The sequence below is a fragment of the Perognathus longimembris genome, chromosome 8 (assembly GCF_023159225.1).
Source record: "Perognathus longimembris pacificus isolate PPM17 chromosome 8, ASM2315922v1, whole genome shotgun sequence".
Taxonomy (NCBI): domain Eukaryota; kingdom Metazoa; phylum Chordata; class Mammalia; order Rodentia; family Heteromyidae; genus Perognathus; species Perognathus longimembris.
Window position 1 is genome coordinate 62,954,270 of NC_063168.1, and position 23,411 is coordinate 62,977,680.

A 23,411-nucleotide genomic window follows, 5' to 3' on the forward strand; every position below is an offset into this window, starting at 1 on the left:
GAGTACACAATGGGTGGCATTTAACACAGTAAGACTAGCATAGTGCTAGTCTTAGTCTGAAACTTATTCCAGCTGGCTAAATAAGCAGAGACTTATCAGCTGTTAAAATAATAATTTAGGAAATATTTTTTTGATTTTCCCAAATGGTTAGAGTTATAGTGGTTCCATCCTGTAGTCCTAGATGCTAGAAGAAGCTCAATTGCTTGAACCCAGAAGTCCCAGGCCTGCCTGAGCAACACAGGGAGACTGTCTCAAAAATAAACCAGTCAAGTATTATATCACAGTGCCTGATACATAGCAATAAGTAATCCCAAAATGTAAATACTAGGTCAAACTGGCACCATCTTGGCATCTTGGTGAATGATAAGGACTTTCTGAAAACTCTTAGAGGTAAAATCCCACCCCCATCCCCAGGGTGATAGGCTTGCCTGAATTCCTAGAAGCAGAGGCAGGGACTTGGACAACAGGTTGGTTCCTGGACCTGTCAGACCAGTACCATGAACTCCTGACGCTCTCTGAACTCTTGAGGTCCCTGTGACCATGCCCCTACTTAGGCCCCACCATCTCAGCCACCATTGAGCCATACCTCCTGTGCCCTGGCTCTCCTCAAGTCACCAAAGCATCCCTCTTCAATTCTCCACTAGAGTGGATTGGGTTTGTCCAGATTGTTTCTCTGGTTTTTTTGTTTGTTTGTTTGTTTTTTTGGCCAGTCCTGGGCCTTGGACTCAGGGCCTGAGCACTGTCCCTGGCTTCTTCCCGCTCAAGGCTACCACTCTGCCACCTGTTTCCATATATGTGGTGCTGGGGAATCGAACCGAGAGCTTCATGTGTTGGAGGCAAGCACTCTTGCCACTAGGCCATATTCCCAGCCCTGTTTCTCTGTTCTTTACTAACCTCATGGTTCAGTTTTCTAACAGTATTAAGTGCACTCGAGGCTGCAAGTTTTGGGACATGTGTCCGCCCGCAGTCACTGGCTTTCTACTAAAGACTCCCAATTCAACCTCTCAAAATGTGGCTTCTCTGTATCTCACAATTGGAATCCCATATAACAGTATCAGTTATTCTCATTACGATGTTTGTTTTCCTCATAATAGCTTCAATTCACTTGACTATACACTGTACAGATCACATAGCTATGCCTTATTTAATACCACCTCCAAAGTAGTCATCATTTTGATGCTTCCACCAACTGACTGACTGATGAGAAAAGGTAGGAGACCTGTCAATCAGGCTTATTCTTACATATTACATTTCAGTCTTCAGAGCATCCAGACTTATTTTGGAGGATATTTCATCTCTCCAATTTTGTGTGAACAGATAAATAAGTTTTATCATACACATAGATTTTGTCCTTCAAAAAATTTTTTATTGCTTCCTAGTAACCTATAGCCCCAAGAAAGACTCCTTTTATTTTTATTTTGTCCAAGACCAAGACTCAAGTTTGGTAATATCTGACACTTTTGCTCACTAGTGGGTGCTCTACCACCTGAGTTATGCCCCCAATCCCCAAAAAAGCTTCCCTTTTAAACAAAGTCAAGTAACTGGTGATTCAGTCTCAATTACTATGACAACACATGGTAATTAAAAATTTTCCTTTGGAAAATAAAAGATATTCTTGTGTCTCTCCAATCCACAATTTCCAAATACTTTAATGTTATTATCAAAAGTACCATTAAGGATACATTAAAAAGTTACTTGAGATTTTTGGTATACAAAAGAACAATGCAACTGGGTTTCAGAAAGAGAGAGAGTGTTGTAGCACGGAAAACCATCACAACTTTTAACTAGCTATGTCAGGTCTTTAGACATCCACCTTCTCTCACTTTCCAGGGGGGAAAAAACTGCCTTTGATTTTCTCCTATTCCACCAGAGGTATCTGTCTCCTGACAAGCTCAGCTATCTCGCCAATACTTCATATCACCCTTTACAGTTGGCTAAACTAAAGTCACAAAATCCATGGAGTCACATTTTTCCCTAACATGTTCCCACCCACCTACTAATAAGAAAGTATTCCTCTTGTTTCTAAAAGTGCTGGAATTGGAACCAAGTGCTTAACTGATGTTCGTTTCCAGCTCTGGTGTGTGTTTGTGTGTGTATGTGTGTGTGTGTGTGTGTGTGTGTGTCTCTCTCTCTCTCTCTTTCGTGGTAGGGTGATACTGTGGTACTATGTGTGAAACTCACAGCTTCAGGCTTACTAGGCAGGAGCTGTACCACTTGAGCCATATCCTCAGCCCCTAACAGACAAGTATTCTTTCGACAGTTAATGCAGTCAATAATCTTTTTTAAACTCAGAGACAATTATTTTTAAAAAGTCCTTTACAGAGAACATGAAGATTACTCATTAAACCACTGTAACCAATAGTCTTCCCACCTATCCCATACCTAGAACTCCCAAAAGCAATTAAGCCATATTCTCCCTTCCTTCATTTAAAAAAATTAAAGAAAGAAGAACAATTTATTATTTTTGAAGTTTAAGTATTAGAATAATACATGAAGGAATAACAAAATTCCTTAAGCCAAAAGATATACTTAATAAATATTCCAGTATATCAAAGGCATTAACTAATTTTATCATAAGTAGCTTACATAAAGTCAAGTAGGAAGCAACAGGTTAAGCATTAAGGAGAAGGGAGAGTAATGTTATCTAAGAGTCACAAAGAAATTCACCAAATAGGACCAATACAATCAACAACAAATAACTGAAAGTAAAATGAGCCATGTAAAGGCTGCTTACAGATCAGTAGGGAAATGTATTTTTTTTTTAACAAGATGCTGCTATAATTCATTGGTTTCTTGCTACACACTAAACTAATTCTTTTATAGATAACCTTATATATGTAAATGAATAAACTCAAATAGATTCTGGATTCCCTAAGTATTAAGACAAATTCCAAAATCAAAATTACAGACGAAACCTTGTCTTTAAAAAGTAAACTCCTTGGCTGAAATACTACAACAAACAACAGAGAGATTAAAAGCCAAAAAACAAAAACAAAAACAAAAAACACATTATAAAATGACTACAAGCAAATCCCAGCTCTAGTACATACCAGTTAATTAACTTTTGGCATATTAACATCTACTTTATTGGAGATCTCTTGTGAGTTATTATGTTTACATGGTACTGAGGAATCGAGCCCACAGGTTCATATATGCTAGGCAAGCACTCTACCTATGCCACATCCTCAGTCCCCTATTTTTGCACTTTTCTTCCTATAGAATTTTTAGAGAAAATTATGAAAAACCATCTTTTTTCCTACTCCTACCACTACCCCAAATCATAAGCATCTAGCTCAAACAATGATGAACTAACTCCCTGGCAATCTACTTACTTCCCATTCACAGATTCTTCTGTTCTCTGGATAATAATAATAATAATAATAATAATAATGATAATGATAATAATAAAACAGATCTCAAAAATATCCTTGTATTCATCAATATTTCAACTTACGTTTGCAAAAATATAGCTACTTTGAAAATATAACTATTATTATTATGCCTAAAATTACTTATAACTGTTCAGTATCAAATATCCACAGTTCAAATTTCCCTCATGTCTTAAATATTTACTATATTTTGGACCAAAGTCCAAATGTTACTATTAATCTAGTTTCCTCTTCTTGTCATGCTTTTTCCTTCTCTATAATTTCAAATCCTGTGTCCCAAATTGTGTGTCCCAATAGCATGCATTTTGCTGATAATATACTCTGGTATCATTTCATGCTGCCTCATCTTTTATAGTTTGTTTCAACTGGTAGTTAAAGGCAGAGGCTTCATCACCGTGAGACTCCAATTCAATTTTTTGGCAAAACTAGTTCAAAGTAATGTTGAAAATTTTCATTAGCAGAACTTTAACGTCTGGTTGTCTGCCTTCTGTGATGTTAGCAGTCATTTGATGATCTTTGCTTAGGGTGGCATTCATTATAAAGTAAAGATGTTCTGCTCTGTCACTCTCTGTCCATTTATTAACTAGAATGTTTCTAAGACAAGAAATTTCATCTCAGTTGCCATTGGCTACTATGAAATATAGCTGATTCCTAAGTATAAGCCAAAGAAAATGAGTAAGATATTTAGAATGTCATTATTAGATCAAATTTAAAGATATTTTATATGCTGACTTTCAAACTGTCTCATTTGCAGCAGAATCAGCAGAAACTATTCACTTAAGCATCTGAGTTGTTCTGCTACAATCCTGTAGTGTTTAACAAGGTATTTTAAGTCTACAGATTTGGAATCAGTTTGAGTTATTCACTAACTGTTTAGCTATTTCTTTCTTATTCATTGTTTAAATTTTTTATGAATTATATTATAAATCAGCTCCATCTTCAGTTGGGATATTACAGTGGACATGAAACTTACATTATATAGTAAGACTTTTTTCACTGAACTCTACTTTCACCATTTCATTGAACATTTAAAAAAAACAACAACATATTCACTGGGTACTGGTTATTCATGTCTGTAATCCTGAGTAGCTACTCAGGAAGCTCAGGTAGCCTGGGTAGGAAAGCCTGTGAGACTCTTATACTCAATTAACCACCAGAAAACCAGAAGTAAAGCTATGGCTCTAATGGCAGAGTGTTAGCCTTGAACAAAAGAGCTCAGAGATAGCACCCAGGCCCGGAGTTCAAGCCCCACAAGACACACAGACACACACATTGCCAGGTGCAAGTGGCTCATGCTACTCAGGAGGCTGAGATCTGAGGATTAATGTTCCTAATCCAGTCAGGGCAGTAAAGTCCTTGAGTCTCCTATCCAATTAACCACCAAAACCAGAAATGGAGCTGTGGCTCAAGTGGTAGAGTGCTACTTCTGAGCAAAAACTAAGGGACAGAACTCAGGTGCTGAGTTCAAGTTCCAGGGCAGGCATGTACGTGTGCAAACACATCCCCACACACAAAACAAATTACATTTAAAGCTGAAAGTTAAATGCTTCATTTTGAGAGGTTAAAACAGAAATACTCCTAATCTAGTCTGTTTGCTTTTGGTTCTAGAAGGTATTTCTTCATGTTACATTCCAAAATTTGAATATGATTCTAAACATTTATAATTAAAAACTAGTCACTGTTTTTCTTTTGATAAATTAATAAAATTCCCAAGTGTGGGGAAATGGTCAAACTCATAAGAGACTGAATTATGTTGTATTATACATAAGACATACAAAATCTTCATATCTTATTCTTAATATTAAAACTCATCATATAGCTGGGCACTAGTGGTTCATGCCTGTAATCCTAGCTACCCAGGAGGCTGAGATCTGAGGATTGTGGCTTGAGGCCAGATTGGGCAGACAAGTCCCTATGAGACTTTTATCCCCAATTAACCACTCAAAAACTGGAGGTGGAGCTGTGGCTCAAAGTGGTTGAGTACTAGGCTTAAGCAAAAGAGCTCAGGGGGACTGGGGATATAGCCTAGTGGCAAGAGTGCCTGCCTCGGATACACGAGGCCCTAGGTTCGATTCCCCAGCACCACATATACAGAAAACGGCCAGAAGCGGCGCTGTGGCTCAAGTGGCAGAGTGCTAGCCTTGAGCGGGAAGAAGCCAGGGACAGTGCTCAGGCCCTGAGTCCAAGGCCCAGGACTGGCAAAAAAAAAAAAAAAAGAGCTCAGGGAGAGCACCCAGGCCCTGCATTCAAGCCCCACTACACACACACACACACACACACACACACACACACACACTCATAATCTAGTGAACTGAAATAATAAGTTCAAGCTATTTGAAAAAGCAAGTTGTATCTCTTTTTTTTTTTTTTTTTTTTTTTTTTTTTGCCAGTCCTGGGCCTTGGACTCAGGGCCTGAGCACTGTCCCTGGCTTCTTCCCGCTCAAGGCTAGCACTCTGCCACTTGAGCCACAGCGCCGCTTCTGGCCGTTTTCTGTATATGTGGTGCTGGGGAATCGAACCTAGGGCCTCGTGTATCCGAGGCAGGCACTCTTGCCACTAGGCTATATCCCCAGCCCAAGTTGTATCTCTTGGAATACTAGGAACACATTATTAGTATGAGGATAATGCTTATCTCATTTTACAAAACATAATCAATCAAAAATTAGTTAACAAACACAGAAGTATTTTCCACATTCTGTAAAAAAAAAAAAAGGTCAAATACTACAGTTGCTGACCATTTCCTCTCAAAACTCTAAAAATATGTTAATTTAGTGGCAAAAAGTTACTTATTTTGCTGAGCAAAAAGTTGCTTTTTACTCTTTTAAGTCATAATCATAAATCACCTAATTGAATGCCTATGTTTTTCTCTGAAAAAAAGCAGGATATGAAGTGATATACTCATGCAATCTTTCTCAAAACAAACAAACAAGTAACCACCATGACACTTCTGCTGTAGTGATAAACAGTATAACACACCTATATGAAGAGCTGGTCTGTTCTCTGTACATCAGCGCTTTTCCTCTTACTGAAAAACAAAATATTCGCTAGCATACGCATGACAGTAATTGCTTTTCCAGATGGTATGCCTTTGATAAGAGACTTTTTTGCCAAAAGCTCATTTTACTTTCCAAGAATAATATTTGTCATTAACTTAAAACTAGTTTTACAAGCTTCTCAGTAGTAGTGTCAAGTAATCTGTTCTTTTGCTATGAGAATGAAACCTCTTCATGATACTTTATTACCTTATGGTTTTTGCTGGGAGGGCATGGAGATAAGAACTCTTCTCTAAAAGCTAAATACTCAAAGATATAAAAATTTTAAGCTTATATTTATATAAAGAAACCAACATTATAAAATCACTACAAAGGCATCATTTCAGAGTAAAATTGTGCCTCAAATACCTTAGAAGTAGAAATTCTAAATGTTGGTGCCTTCATTTGGAAGCAAAATTTCCTATTGCATGATCTTGTCTGATGGTGGTGGATTTCTTCATCTATCAGTTCCAGTTACATTTCCATTAGTATAGGCAGATCTAAAGTAAAAGAAGGAAGATGATTAGATCATTGAAACCATTATAGATTTTAAATAACTATGACTTCAGTTTCTCTATAAGCATTAGCTGCTTAAGCAATGCCAATTCCAATCTTATCACTGAATTAAAGACATAATAGATAAATATATAGTACTGAAGGGATAGTAACTAACTTTAAACAAAAAGAGAAAGAATGAAAATTTCAGATCTCCAAAAGAAGTACAAAGCAGACGGGGGTTTCGATGGATATTCCAGAGGCATGGGATAATGAACAGCTCACGCATCCGAGCATCTGATCTCCCCAATACAGCAATAATACCCAATTCAATTGTAAAATGCAGTAAGAGCAAACAGGATTCCTAATGAGAAATCATTCTGGAATAAAGAAACATCCAATGTCACAGCTAGTATTTATATCTGGACTACTGTCATGGGATATTACAAACTAAATTAATGAAAATGTTTTATGTTCCTATGCTGCCTCAAAACTAAAACCAAAACTGGTTTACAAAACAAGTTCTTCTTAAGAAATCTGAACCCTAGGGCTGGGAATATGGCCTAGTGACAAGAGTGCTAGCCTCCTATACACGAAGCCCTGGGTTCAATTCCTCAGCATCACATATATAGAAAACGGCCAGAAGTGGCGCTGTGGCTCAAGTGGCAGAGTGCTAGCCTTGAGCAGTGCTCATACCCTGAGTCTAAGCCCCAGGACTAGCCAAAAAGAAAAAAAAAGAAAGAAAGAAAGAAAAAGAAAAAGAAATCTGAACCCTAATGAGGTATGGGTGACTGCAATCCTAGCTCCTCAGGAGACTGAGCTCCAAAGAATGGCAGTTTGAGGCCAGCTCAAAGTTGGCTCAAAGAGGCCAGCAGGAAAGTTTGCAAGGTTTCATCTCCAAAAACTAACAAAAAGCAGAGCTGAAAAATTAACTCAAAGGGTAGTGTACTAAGCTGAATAAGAAAGTCAAAAAGTGCAAGAATGTGGGTTTAGTTCAGTACCACCTTCCCCACCTCACCCTTTACCCCAAAAAAAGTCCTAAATGGCTTTACTACTTGGGGTTAAATGTTTTACTAATATTTCCTTAAATCACAAAGACAGATCATCATTAAATATAAATAACTTGGAGGTATGCTATTCCATTCATGTTATTCTATCCCACACTTGATATTTTGGGGCTTTATTTAAAATGCCAACCAGGGGTTGGTGGCATGGTTCAGGTGGTAGAGCACCATCATCAGATACCACGTTGCAGTTCTGCTCTCAGACAAAATACAAAAGGCCAAAGATTCCACATAATACCCACCCTCCTTCCTATTTTAATTCCAACAATGCTCTTTGCTTTCTTGCACATACATCACTTACTGTCCTTCTTCACCCAATCTTTTCCACATGACATCTGGAAATCCTCATATTTTATAAAACCTGTATATCTTCAACCTCTCATCACCAGCCAGTCTTTCACACACTGGACTAACTTGGCTCAAAGACCCTCTGGAGGACTAGGAGTGTGACTCAAGTGGTATAGCAGCTTCCTAGCAAGTGCAGGGCCCTGAGGTGAAATGGAGGGGGAGAGGGAGGGGAAAGAGGAAAATATGCTAGAATAAGGTTAAAGGCAACAGGTAACACTCTCCAAAGTGATACCTTCAAATCCCAACTCCAACAAGCAATCCTTTCCTTCCCTCAGTCTTCCAAAGTACTGTCCTACCCTCTTCTGCCTTTTACTATCAACCTGCTCCAGACTGAATCCTCATATGCCCTCCATTTGTTCTTATGTCACTCCAGGTGCTTAGCTGTTTCTAGTCTCAAAACCTTAGTAGTGAGCGACAATGGCTTACACCTGTAATCCTAACTACTCAGGAGGTTGAGATCTGAGGATCATAGTTTGAAGCCATCCCAGGCAGGAAACTATCTCCAATAAACTACTCAGAAAGTCCAGAAGTGATGCTGTGGCTCAAGTGGTAGAGCACTAGCCTTGAGCACAAAGAGGCCAAGTGCAGAGTTCTGGCGCCAAGACTAGCATAAAAATTTTAAAAAGAGAAACACAACCTTGGTTGTCCTCCAAATTATCAATACAGCAAGTATCTTATTCTCTTTCCACTTACCACCTTCAAACTCCTAGCCTTATGTCAATCCAATCACCTGCTACAGAAAAATTGTACAACCATGTGGAATGATCCTGTAATAATATTGATCTTCAAAAATCACCTTCTTGGTTGGAAATGTGGCTTCGTGGTACAGTGCTTGCTTAGCATGCAGGAAGCCCTGGGTTTGATTCCTCAGTACCACATAAACAGAAAAGGCCAGAAGTGGCACAGTGGCTCAAAGGGTAGAGCACTAGCTTTAAGCAAAAGAAGCTCAAGGACAGTGCCCATGCCCTGAGTTCAAGCCCTAAGACTGGCCTCTCCCCACCCCCTGCCAAAAAAATCACCTTCTTAAAACCATTTTCAAATTTTGCAAGATACTAAACGTTGTACAGCAACCTGTTTATTTGTTATTAGCCAGCTCTTTCTCCCATAACTCTCATTCCCTTTCTTTACAAACTTTTCCAAACCTATCTTTCCAAGCCTGCTGGAGTGGGGTAGAATAAACCCCTTGTGCTTTCCACAGCCATTTATATAAGTTGTTTATATTACAAAAATACTATTCACTTCACTTATTTTAAATATTTCTTCACTTATTCTTCAATATAGAAGTCTTTATTTTTTTATTTTTTTAAAAATTTTTGGCCAGTCCTGGGGCTTGGACTCAGGGCCTGAGCACTGTCCCTGGCTTCTTTTTGCTCAAGGCTAGCACTCTGCCACTTGAGCCATAGTGCCACTTCTGGCCGTTTTCTGTATATGTGGTGCTGGGGAATTGAACCCAGGGCCTCATGTATACGAGGCAAGCACTCTTGCCACTAGGCCATATCCCCAGCCCCTAGAAGTCTTTATTTATTTTTTTTTTTTTGGCCAGTCCTGGGCCTTGGACTCAGGGCCCGAGCACCGTCCCTGGCTTCTTCCCGCTCAAGGATAGCACTCTGCCACTTGAGCCACAGCGCCGCTTCTGGCCGTTTTCTGTATATGTGGTGCTGGGGAATCGACCCTAGGGCCTCATGTATCCGAGGCAGGCACTCTTGCCACTAGGCTATATCCCCAGCCCAGAAGTCTTTATTTTTAAGTGGGAAGATTTGTCCATTATTTTATTATTTTAGCACTTTGAACTTTCTCCCCTCTCAAGAACAGCAGACAAAATACTTTGATATTCTCTTTTCTATTAACTGATCCCCCCCACCCCCCAGGACTGAGGTTTGACCTCAAGACTTAGGGGCTTATACTTGCTCCAGCTTGCTTATTCATGGCTAGCGCTCTATCACTCCAGCCATACCCCAGCCTGATGTTTTGCTGTTTGGTTGGAGATGGAGTCTAGTGGACTTTTCTGCCTGGACTGGCTTTGAATCTGGATCCTCCAGGTCTCAACTTCCTGAGTGCCTAAGATTAAAAAAGTGTGAATCTCCTGCACCTGCACCTGATTTATCTGATTTTTTGAAGACATCATTCTGATATATTAAATGAGATTTGACTCTCACTCCTGTAATCCTATCTACTCAGGAGGGTGAGAACTGAGGATTGAAGTTCAAAGCCAGCCCAGGCAGGAAAGTCTGTGAGACTCTTAGAAAACCGGAAGTGGTGCTGTGGTTCAAGTGATAGAGCACTAGCCTTGAGCTGAAGAGTTCAGGCACAGCAAGCACCCAGGCCCACAGTTCCAGCCCCAGGGAGGGAGGGAGGAAAGGGAGGGAGGGGAGGGAAGAAGGGAAGGGAGGGAAGGGGAAAGGAAGGAAGGAAGGAAAGAGAAGGGAAGAGAAGGGAAGAGAGAAAGAAAGAGAGAGAAAGAACGAAAGGAAGGAAGGAAGGAAGGAAGGAAGGAAGGAAGGAAGGAAGGAAGGAAGGAAGGAAGGAAGGAAGGAAGGAAGGAAAGAGGGAATAGAGGGGCTAAAATTCTTAAGTCCCTTTGCTTCTTTTCCATTCTTATGATCCTACTGTAGCCATCCTAATATCTCTGACCTGGAAATACTTATTATTAGAATCAATTAATAAACAAGACTCAGAACTGATCTCCCTACCTTCAATTTTACATGGTTCCAAATCCATTCTCACTACAGCCTAAGTTATCTTTCATTTTTAATAAGTTAGGAATAAGTTTTTAATAATTAAAATCTTCAAATAGCATCACATTCCCGTCATAATAAAGCCCAACTGACCTGATATTATTTTCTGCTTCTTCATGATTACCTCTGTCACCTGTTTATTTCTCACTTTATACTCTCTGAAATCAACTAATCTGAAGCTTCAATTTCTTCTCCTGTATTCCATCTCAACTCAAGATGTTCTTTCCTATTTGGTATTCCCTACCACCACCACCCCTGCAATCTAAATTACGTGCCTCTTACTACAGTAACTACCGTTCACTTTGTATCCCTCACCAGACTGTAGCACCACAGGACAACATAACAATTATATTAGATACTATCATTACACACACACACACACACACACACACACACACACACACACACACACACAGAAAATCTAGTAAAATTTCTGACACCTATCTGGAAATTTCTCTTTTGCCTTAGTACATAAATAACAGTGTTGCAATGTATATACCTCTGCAATCACAGGCTTTTTGCCATCACAACCTCGTAGAGAGACCAATGTCAACTATAACAGTTTTCAAACTCTAATCCCTTAGTGATAAAGTTTCCACTAATCCTCAATAACCAAAACAAAGATTAGTACATGAATCCAAAGGTCTGAGACTTCTGTGATCCAGAATTTTTCATGCAATAGAAGACTTAATTCCAACAAACCTAGTTTCAAAAAAGAATCATTTGGTTCCCTCCACCTAAAAATTACATAATTTTCTCTCTTATCCTTGAAAAGAGAGCAATATGACTACTATGTGTATTTCCTAACTTATTTGGTGAGTTCCTTGAAAAGCACAACCCTTTAGTTTAGCAACACTTTCCTGATTACTTATCTACTATTTCTATTCTTTTCCTCTAGAACTCTAAATTGAGACCTATTGAGTCTGGCCACTATGTCTATTACCTTTGGTCATCATTTCCACCGTTATCTTCTCATAATTCTGAAAAATCATTTCAACTAGTCTTCTAATTCACTAGTATGATTTTTCTACAGTACTCCATCTGTTTCTTACTATTTTACTTCAGAAGTAGTGATTTCGTTTTCCAAAGGCTTTTCCTGTTTTCAGAATACTATATGTTAATAACAATCTTCTCTTAAATATCACTGAGCCTAAGCGTTAGAATTTTTTTTTTTAAGCATCTGGTACAATGCTATAACTACTTCATCTGCTGTGAAAAAAATCAAACCACTGCTTTTAAACTATTGGGTCTCTTTGTCTTTTATTATTTTTCTGTTTGCTCACACCTACATAAAAGGTTGGTTATGTTCTTTTGAAATAGAAACTGAGTCTACGGCCATACCACCCTGAAAGTGCCCTATCTCGTCTGAAATAGAAACTGAGAAAGGTTCTCTCAAGGACTACTTGGCTCCAAGTAAGACTGGTTTCCAAAAAAGTCTCCCAATTATGTCAAATTTGGAAACCCAAATCTTGTGTACAGCCACTAGTAAATGTCATCTTACAGCTGGCTTTAATGATGTGCCCACAATATGGCAGTTATGCTACTAAGTAAGAAAAAAAGAATACATACTGGGTAGGCAATCAGCAATCTATCCCATTGTTTTCTCCTCTGTCACAGAGTCTTATTTCCCAATGTTCCTCTTAATTATGATATTCAGAATTATCAAACAGATGTTATACATATTCTCCATACAGTAATTAATTCTTCCTTTAGTCAAGACATAAAACCTAGTGTATCTTAAGGTTGTCCAAATTTTCCCACAAGTCAAATCAAGCTTCCAGTTGAACACATAGTCATGATTTTTTCCCCCAAGAATTATGCCCAAGGAAGTGGTGCTATAGCTCAAAGTGCTAGCCTTGAGCAAAGATGTTTAGGGCCAGCACCCAGGCTCTGAGTTCAAGGCCCATGACAAAAAATTATGCCCAAATAGGATTCCTTCATCTTTTATTTGTGTAACTTGTTTTCAAGGATTTTTTTTTTTTTTTTGCCAGTCCTTAGGCTTGAACTCAGGGCCTGGGCACTGTCCTCGAGCTTCTTTTACTCAAGGCTAGCACTCTACCACTTGAGCCACAGCACCACTTCCGACTTTTTCTGTTTATGTGGTACTGTGGTACTGAGGGCTTCACACAAGCTAGGCAAACACTACCACTAAGCCACATTTCCAGCCCCTCAAGGATTTTTTTTTAAAAACAGGGCCTTAACACAGGATGGCCTAAACTTAAAATCTTCCTGCCTTACTTAGCCTTTTAGGTGCTGGGATTCCAGGCACACTCCATGACACCTGGCCACAAAGACTCTTATTGAGCATCTTTTTTTTTTTTTTTGGCCAGTCCTGGGCCTTGGACTCAGGGCCTAAGCACTGTCCCTGGCTTCTTCCCGCTCAAGGCTAGCACTCTGCCACTTGAGCCACAGCGCCGCTTCAGGCCGTTTTCTGTATATGTGGTGCTGGGGAATCGAACCTAGGGCCTCGTGTATCCGAGGCAGGCACTCTTGCCACTAGGCTATATCCCCAGCCCCTTATTGAGCATCTTTAATATGACATTGTGGTCAAGAACACAAAAAGACAATAAATTAGCTATCAATTAGCTAAAGTGACAGGGCATATATAAACAGATGAACAAAACTGAAACATAGGAAACTTTCCCAATAAAGAAAAGGAAAAAGTGCTAAAATCCATAGTTTTGTGCAGATTGTATATTTAAGTTTGAAATAAAAGGAGGTAAAAAAAAATCAAAAGAGATAACTCGATAATATTTATAGGTAAAGAGTAAGAAACTAATAGAAAAGGTAGCAAAAAAGGTAGGATTGAGGGGCTGGGGATATAGCCTAGTGGCAAGAGTGCCTGCCTCGGATACACGAGGCCCTAGGTTCGATTCCCCAGCACCACATATACAGAAAATGGCCAGAAGCGGCGCTGTGGCTCAAGTGGCAGACTGCTAGCCTTGAGCGGGAAGAAGCCAGGGACAGTGCTCAGGCCCTGAGTCCAAGGCCCAGGACTGGCCAAAAAAAAAAAAAAAAAAAGGTAGGATTGAAAGATGTTATCTCACTTTCCTTCTAAATCCAGTATTTTTTTAAATTAAAATCCCTTATTTTAATTAAATCCCATATTTGAAGAATAGGGTCTCATGTTTTTCTCTGGGGTGACCTAGATCATGAACCTTCTATTTATATCTCCCATTTATTCAGGAATACAGGTGTGTTCCACCTGTAAGGGCTGTCCTCAAAACATATTTCCAGTCTCCAAAATAGCTAATTATAAGATGTGACATACAATGTCAGGCCCTAATTCCACATTTTTAACATTCCTAGTGTTTGTTTTCATTGTTCTATCCCACTACTACCTTAGCATTGTTATCACCAAAGAGCCAGTTCTCCCAGACACCATTTATTGAAGAGGCTATCTTTTCTCCAGTGTATGCTTTTAGCTCCTTTGTCAAAGACCAGATAGCTGCAGTGGTATGGTTTTATTTCTGATCTTCTGCTCTGTTTCATGTGTTCTCATGTCTGGAAAAAGAGGGGAGAGGAGGGGAGGGGAGGGGAGAGGAGGGGAGGGGAGGGGAGAGGAGGGGAGGGGAGGGGGAGGGAAGAAGAAAAAAAAATCTGTTTTCTAAAACACAACAAAGCAGCCAAGTGATCCTGTCCATCCACTGACAACCCGAGTTTCGGCCAAGTGACCCACTTTCAGACATGAACAGGTGCCTCACTCAGTCTACACAGTTGTCAGACACAGATAATTGTCCCATCCTCATTCTGGGAAGCACCAGGCCCATCTAGGTTTGCCAAAGTGGCTTTGCCCCGGCATAATCCTGACAAGGAGCCGTACCAATACCACAGGTGACACTCTACCCAAAAGAGCTACATTACAGCTTGCAAAACAAGTCCACAAACCCCTGCAACTTAGGCCACTGGCACACCTACAGTAATCACATGTGGGCTGATTATAGCTGAAGAATTCCATGAACATTATATACTACTATATCCACCTGTAACACAAAACAACATAGCCTACCCAACCAGCACCTTACAACTCATCATCAGAAGGAAGGCTTTATTACAAAAGCTACTCTATAAAAGTGGGTGAGGCAACTGGTCCACCTGATGTGCAAATAGCAACCTAGGATCATAAGCACAAAAAACAAGATGAGAATGCATCCAAAGGAACATAATAACCCTAGGAACAGATCCTAAGGGGGAAAAAATGAATTACTTGAAAAGGAATTTAAAATAATGTTTTTAAAGAAACAACAACAACAAAAATCCTCAAGATACAAGAGAATGCAGACAAATAATTCAGTGAAATTAGGAAAACCATTAACTGGCAGTGGATATGGCTCAGGTGGTAAAGTGCCTGCCTAGCCAAGTGTAAAGCCTTGAGTTCAAATCCTAATACCACTAAAAAAAAAATCACTGATGAAACTCAGTAGACAAAGAGATCATTAAAAAAGAACAGAACAAAAATCATACTTGGTTTAAAAGAAAATAATATAATTAATGAGATTAATGGTATATAGCTCAGTAATAGAGCTTATATTAGACCATGGGTTTAATCTCTAACACGGGGGCGGGGGGGGGGGGGAAGGAGAGGGAGGGAGGGAAGGAAAGAGAAAGGGAGGGAGGATGTATGTATATCCCTTACAAGCAGAGGGAGAATATCTGAGCTTTAAGTTTTGTGAAAAGAGATATTTTTTAAAAGAGAAAAATGAGGGGCTGGGAATGTGACTTAGCGGTAAAGTGCTTGCCTAGCATGCATGAAGCCCTGGGTTCAATTCCTCAGCACCACATAAACAGAAAAGGCCAGAAGTGGTGCTGTGCTCAAGTGGTGGAATGCTAGCCTTGAGCAAAAGGAAGCCAGGGACAGTGCTCAGGCCCTTTGTCCAAGCCCCAGGACTGGCCAAAAATAAATTAAATAAATAAATAAATAAATAAATAAATAAATAAATAAATAAATGAGAAAATTGAGAGTCTATAAGTCTTCATTATTCAGAAAACTATTTGTATTATGCGTGTCCCAGGAAGGGAAGAGAAAAGAAAAGACACAGACAACCTATTTAATAGGATAATAGACACAAATGTTCCAAATCCTGAGAAAGACATTCAGGTCCAGAAGCTCAGACACTTTAATTAGCTATGCCCAAGAAAGGTCTTCTCCTATTATAGTCAATGAAGCAAAAGTCCAACACAAAGAGAGAGTACTAAAACCAACTAGAGAAAAATGCCAAGTCAAAAATAAAGCAATTCCCATTAGGCTAATAACAAATTTCTCAATAGAAAACTTAAAGGCCAGGGGAAAAAAAAGGGATGTCATATGCAAAATCTTAAAAATCTCCTAACCCAAAATTCTATAATCAGACAAGTTGTCCTTCGGAAATGAAGGAGAAATAAAGCCTTTCCAACACAAATAAAAATGGAGAGAACTGATGAGCATACTAGCTTAACAAGAAATGGGTAAATGTGATCCTAAATTTAGAAACACAAAGGTTCCTAACTACCATTATAAGAACATACACCAAAAATTGTACAATTCGTCAAACCTGCCTAGACCCAGTGATATGCTACGTATAGGAAATTCACTTCTCTGTTCAAGACACACATAGAATGCAATTGAGTGTGTAAAAAAATAGAAATAAAATTTGAACAGGAATTTTGATCAGACAAAATAGATTTTAACTCAAAAACTGTAAGAGTCAAAGGCCTCCTATAATAATAGTTCATTTTATTTAAGAAAAGTAATTGCAAATATATATGCACTTGATCGATGCTTGAACACCACCTAACTATATAGTTTTATGTTTCAAACATTATTAGATCTAGGGGTGGGGCAGTGGCTCAAGTGCTAAAGTATTTGTCTAGAAAGCTCAAGGCCCCCAATTCAACCCCTACTACTGAAAAAGCTTATTAGTTACAAAAAGTCAGACAGACTATAATAATATAATTGTTGAAGATTGTAACTCTTCACACTCAGTAATGGACAGATTATTGGACCACCCCTGCAAAAAAAAAACCTAAAAACTGAAATTACACTATATATAGGCAAATTAATATATAATTAAAAGTAAAATATTTTAAGAGAAACAAAACTGCCAACAAAAATAGAAAGAACCCAAAAATAAAAGGTTATGGACATTAGAAAAAATTAGACTAGAAAGAAAGAAGGTATCACAACCTGTCAGGGTGGCCAAGCAGTCTAAGGTGCTGCGTTCAGAAAGAAGGTATCACAACCTAAGAATGGATATATATGACAAATTCACAACCAACATCATATTAAATGGGAAAAGTTTATAAAGTGCTTCCTCTGAGATCTAGAACAAGATGTTATCTATTTTCACCATTCCTACTAAATATACTGGAAGTCTTAGCAAGCAATAAGACAAGAAAAATAAGAACATCAAAACAGGAAGAGCAAGAAGTCAAATTATCAATGTTTAGATAGCCGAATTTTATACATAGAGAAACCTAGTACCTCCATCAAAACCTGTTATAATTGGTCAAAAAATTCAGTAAAATTGCAAAGTACAAAATTAAGGTACAAACATCAGTAGCATTTTTAAAACTCCAATAACAAAAGTGCCACAAAAAATACAAAAGCAATCTATTTATAATAGTAACCAAAGCAGTAAACCAAAATCTTACAGGTAAAGTTAACCAAGGAAGTGAATGACTTTTGCAATAAAAATTATAAAACAACGATGAAAGAAATCAAACAGTACACACACACACACACACACACACACACACACACACACACACATCTCATGTCAACAGATTGGAAAAATAAAGCTAAAATGTCCATACTATCCAAAGCTAGGTACATATTCAATACAATCTCCATCAAAATATCAAAAGCATTCTTCATAGGAAGAGAAGAAAGCCCTAAAATGCATATGGAACAACAAAAGACCCTGACTGGCCAAAGCAATCTTTAGTAAGAAAAGAAAAGCCAAAGATATCACAATATCTGACGTCAAAAAATACTACAAAGTGATAATAATCTGCCTAGTACTGGCATAAAACCATCACATAGACAATAAAACAGAACAGAAAATCCAGAAATAAATCCACATATTTACAGAAAACTGATCTTCAACAATGTAATTAACATGTGCTGTAAAAAGGACAATTTCCTCAATAAATGGTGCTGATGAAACTGGATACCTATACTTAGAAGAAATGAAACAAGACAACTATCTCTAACCATACACAAGGCCCAACTCAAAATGCATCAATGACCTAAATGTAAGATGAGAAACTATCAGAAGATAGCATAGAGAAAACATTTCAAGGTTCATGTCTACAATCTCAGCTACTCAAGAGTAGCTAGAGTAACTGAGTATTGGTTCAATGCCAAACAGTTTTAAACATTAGTGAGTCTCCGTCTCAGACAATAATATAAATATAGTGGCAAATATCTGCTTTCCCAGCTACATAGGAGAAATAAGTCTGAGAAGTGTGGTCCAAGCCAACCTGAACAAAATAACAAGACCCTATCCAAAAACTAACTTAAACTAAAAAGAGCTGGGAGTATAGTTACAAGTGATATAGTGCCAATTATGAAGCCCTGAGTTCAAACCTTAATATATAACACACCAACACACCAACACACACACACACACACGAGATACTGTTATGGCAAGCTGAATGTTGTGGCATATATTTGTAATTCCAGCACTTGGGAGTCCAGAGGTAGGAAGATTGTGGGTTCCAGTTCCACAAGAACACCATGTCTCTAAAGAATAAACAGGAACAAAATGATATTGATATTGGTGAATAAGTAATTAGGATTACATCTAACTAAGAAATAATCAATAGCTGGTTGTAGGTGGCTCATGCCTATAATCAAAGCTACTTATGATGCTGAGATCTGAGAATCACAGTTCAAAGTCAGATAACCAGTGGAGGCATGCATGGCTCAAGTGACAAAGTGGCAGCCATAAATGAAGGCACTGAGTTCAAGCTTCAGTACCAGCATATGTGAACATGTTATACACTGTACACACCCACACATATACACAAATACACACACACAAAAACAAAACAAAAAAAAGAAACAACAGAGCCAGACCCCAGTGGTTCATGCCTGTAATCCCAGCTACTCAGGGGGCTAAGATCTGAGGATCGCAGTTCAAAGCCAGCCTGGGCAGGAAAGTCTGTGAGACTCATCTCATTAACCATGAGAAAATCCGAAGTGGCACTGTGGCTCAAGTGGTAGAGTGACAGCCTTGAGTGAAGAGCTCAGGGACAGTGCCCAGGCCCAGAGTTCAAGCCCCACGACCAACAACAACAGTAACAACAAAAAACTAAAAACTTCAAGAGCAAAAAAGTTAAATAATCTTATTTTAAAATGAGCAAATTATCTGAATAAACTTTCTGAAAAGAAGTTATATAAATGACCAACAAGAATGTGAAAAACTGTTCAGCATCACTAAATAACATGGAAAATGGAGGTAAGACCACAGTAAGACACCATCTTATAGTTGAAAATGTTGTGGTTTTTTTGTTGGTTGTGGGGCTTGAATTCAGGGTCTGGGTGCTGTCCCTGAGCTTCTTTGTGCCCAACACTAGAGCTCTATCAATTGAGCCACAGCTCAAGAGTCTCACATGAACTTTTCTGCCCTGGCTAGCTTCCAATCATGATCTTCAGATCTCAGCCTCCTGAAGTAGCTAGGATTACAGGTGGAGATATCACTGCTGGCTAAGTAGCTATAGTTTTAAATGACAAACAATAACAAATACTGGTGCAAATGAAAAGAGAGAACTTCTGTGGTTAGTGAGTATGTAAATTAGCAGTCATTATAGAAACAGCATGAAGGTTCATTACTAACTACCATGCAAATCAACTATCCCACTACTACAAGTAAATAACGATATACAAGTAAATAATCTGTGTTCCCATGTTGATTCAAGCACTATACCTAATATTCAAGTTATCAAATCGATTTAGTTTTTGTTTTTGTTTTTTTGGCCAGTCCTGGGGCTTGAACTCAGGGCCTGAGCACTGTCCCTGGCTTCTTCTTGCTCAAAGCTAGCACTCTGCCATTTGAGCCACAGCGCCACTTCTGGCCATATTCTGTATATGTGGTGCTGGGGAATCGAACTCAGGGCCTCATGTATACAAGGCAAGCACTCTTGCCACTAGGCCATATCCCCAGCCCTCAAATCGATTTAGGTGGCCAATGATAGGTAAATGTGCTAAAGAAAGTACGGTATATACACACAATGGAATATTATTCAGCTATTAGAAAAGAATAAAATCCTATAATTTGCAACAACATAGATGGAACTGAACAATAAGATGTTAAGACAGAAAAAAACAAATATATGTTCTCACATATGTTCTTCTACATATGGCATATGTTGAGGCTAAAAATGTTTTGATTTTATGGAGGTACAATGTACCATAATGGTCCCCCAGCACTAAGAGGTTAAAGATGAAGGTCAATAACAGGTACCAAAATTTATTTTTAAATTGATAGAATAAATTTTAGTGTCTACAGCACAGTAGGATGACTACAATTCACAAATAAATACATACACTTATAAAGTACTAGAAGAGTAGAGTTCAAAGGTTCCCAATTCAATGCAAAGAAATGATGAATGCTGAAGGAAATGGAAGTGCTAACTGCTTTGATTCGATATTTGTATACATGGATCCAATCATCTGAACTCCTTATGTACAATACTGTGTCAACTTAAAATATTTTTAATACCTGATATATAAGCAATTGCCACAAGAATTAGGCTGTACAGCAATCATTCTTTCTCCCTTTATACCTATTTCAAACATTCATAAATACATTTATCCTCTTTACTCTTCCTCTTCAAGCCATAACTCATTCTCAGGTCCTCCTTTTCACCATTCTGAAGAGACTCGCCAAGCTGCTATACTGCAAAGTCCAAATCTATGAGGACTCTGAACTTTGCCATTTTAAAGGAAATGCTGAACAAAATAAAATGAAACTACAGACCAAGTTAGCTTAAGATACGGGAGTGGAATGCTACTGCATGTTGTTTATGATGTTTAATTTGTATACCAATAAGAAATTGGTGGAAAGTAGCTTTGTGAAAACAGAAACTACACTAAGGATAGTGACACAACTTAGCAATAGAGCATTTGCCCACCACGTGAGAGACCCTGGTTTGACTGCCAGAAACACACACACACACAAAGAAATAAATAACTAGATTAAGGGCTCGGTATCAGTGGCTCCCTAGCTACTCAGGACGCTGAGGTCTGAGAATCATGGTTCAAAGCTGGCCTGGGCAGAAAAGTCCCTGTGAAACTCTTATCTCCAGTTAACCACCTAAATTCAAGCCCCACAACCAAAAAGAAGAAGAAAAAGAAGGGTGAATCTGTAAACTACCTAGGAGACAAGATGGACAAAAGCCAGAAATCTGAAAATATATCCAAGCACACATTATTATTATTAACACAAAAGTGTTACGAGTAAGAAACAGGTTTTTCTACTCACCAGGTATGTCTTTGTTTTCTAAAATAAATATCTTTGATTAGCTATAAAGTCCATAATATTAGTCACAATAGAGGTTCTCTTACTAAAACATTCAAATATAAATGAATGGCAGTTGAATGAAATTATGAAACCACTAATCCTTCCCTAATCCTAATAATAAACAAATTGATCTCTCTCTTTTATTTTTATTAAGTAATGACTACTTGTGCCCAATAATACCCCAGGTGTTCTGTTTGTTGACCACAAAAAAAACTTGTAAATATGGTACTAGAAAAATAAGCTATTGTAAACTCTAAAAATGGACATCTTGAGATACAACTGATGCTCTTCGTATTAATTGGTCTGAAACTATTTAATAAAATATTGCATATACATATATATTCGGGGGCTGGGAATATGGCCCAGTGGTAAAGTGCTCACCTCATATACATGTAGCCCTGGGTTCGATTCCTAAGCACCACATATATAGAAGAAAAAAGGCTGGAAGTGGCGCTGTGGCTCAAGTGGTAGAGCGCTAGCTTTGAGCAAAAAGAAGCCAGGGTCAGTGCTCAGGTCCTGAGTTCAAGCCCCAGGACTGGCAAAAAAAAAGGGGGGGGCTCGCCTCCTCATATACATATATATTCATGTATATATAAATTTTACAATAAATGTTTTAATTGGGATTATATAAAAATTGAAGAACAGGGCTGGGGATATGGCCTAGTGGCAAGAGAGCTTGACTCGTATACCATGAGGCCTTGGGTTCAATTCCCCAGCACCACATATACAGAAAACGACCAGAAGTGGTGCTGTGGCTCAAGTGGCAGAGTGCTAGCCTTGAGCAAAAAGAAGCCAGGGACAGTGCTCAGGCCCTGAGTCCAAGGCCCAGGACTGGCAAAAAAAAATAAAAAATAAAAAAATTGAAGAACATATATATTTTATCATTAGCTAAACATCTAAGAATTTAAGTTATATCCTTATTCTCACTGCATAGTCATCCAAGAAAAAAAAAATTGAGTAAATTAAGAAAATACTGCTTCTGCTATCTACCTTGCAACTTTCTTTACAGATAAAAAAAAAAGGTAGAAAGTGATTAAGAAGACCTTTAGAGCAAAGAAAGGGATGGGTGATAGTGTTCAAAAGAAATGCACTCTTTGGGCTAGGAATGTGGCTTAGTGGTAAAGTGCTTGCCTAGTATGCATGAGGCCCTGGGTTCAATTCCACCATACCACATACACAAAAACTAAATTAAAAAAGAAAGAAATGTACTCTTTACCTGACTTACGTAACTTTAACCCCTCTTTATATCACTTTTATAATAATAATTTAAAATTTTTAAATAAGACCTTTAGGCAGTTCTAACGAACATTTCTGCCCTAGCGAATGCTGACTGATGACTCAATCTCCACCAGGGAGCAGCACTGTGGTCTGCCCAGCACCTGTCCCAGACTACTCTTAAATATTTTTGTCAGTGACTTGTTCTAGTAAAAAACTTGTTAATTATACCTGTTAATACAATACTAAGGTCAGAAAATACAACAAAGGAAAATTTCAAACAGTAAACAATCCAAAGGGTCAAAACCAAATGTTTGCTATTTCATTTGTTTTTGTTTGGGGAATTCTTTGTTTTTTACAATGCTCAAGATGGAACCCAGATCCTTAAGCATACTAGGCAAGTACTCTCCAGCTATATATTCTTTATGTGTTGATATTTTTACAGATACTTTTACATCTCTTCAATGTTAATTTAAAGCAGGGTTGTTGTTTTTTTAAAGCTAGACATAGTAGAAGGTAGAAGCAGGTTTGAGAATTTTTAGCCAGCCTGGGATACATAGCAAAACTATACTTCAGAAAATAAAAATAAAACAAAACAAAAAACTGGTTTTCATGGTGATATGTTTAC

The 23,411-nt window shown here is 38.3% G+C and overlaps 1 protein-coding gene across 6 annotated transcripts in view; it reads right to left on the reverse strand.

Annotated features, from left to right (window-relative positions):
* Positions 1-23,411, reverse strand: part of Ncoa1 (nuclear receptor coactivator 1) — a 189,366-nt gene that overhangs the window by 133,128 nt on the left and 32,827 nt on the right. For all 6 annotated transcript variants that reach the window (XM_048353318.1, XM_048353311.1, XM_048353313.1 and 3 more), the window contains one exon: positions 6,791-6,921. The gene's annotated coding sequence lies outside the window, so the exon portion shown is untranslated. The remainder of the gene's footprint in view (positions 1-6,790; positions 6,922-23,411) is intronic.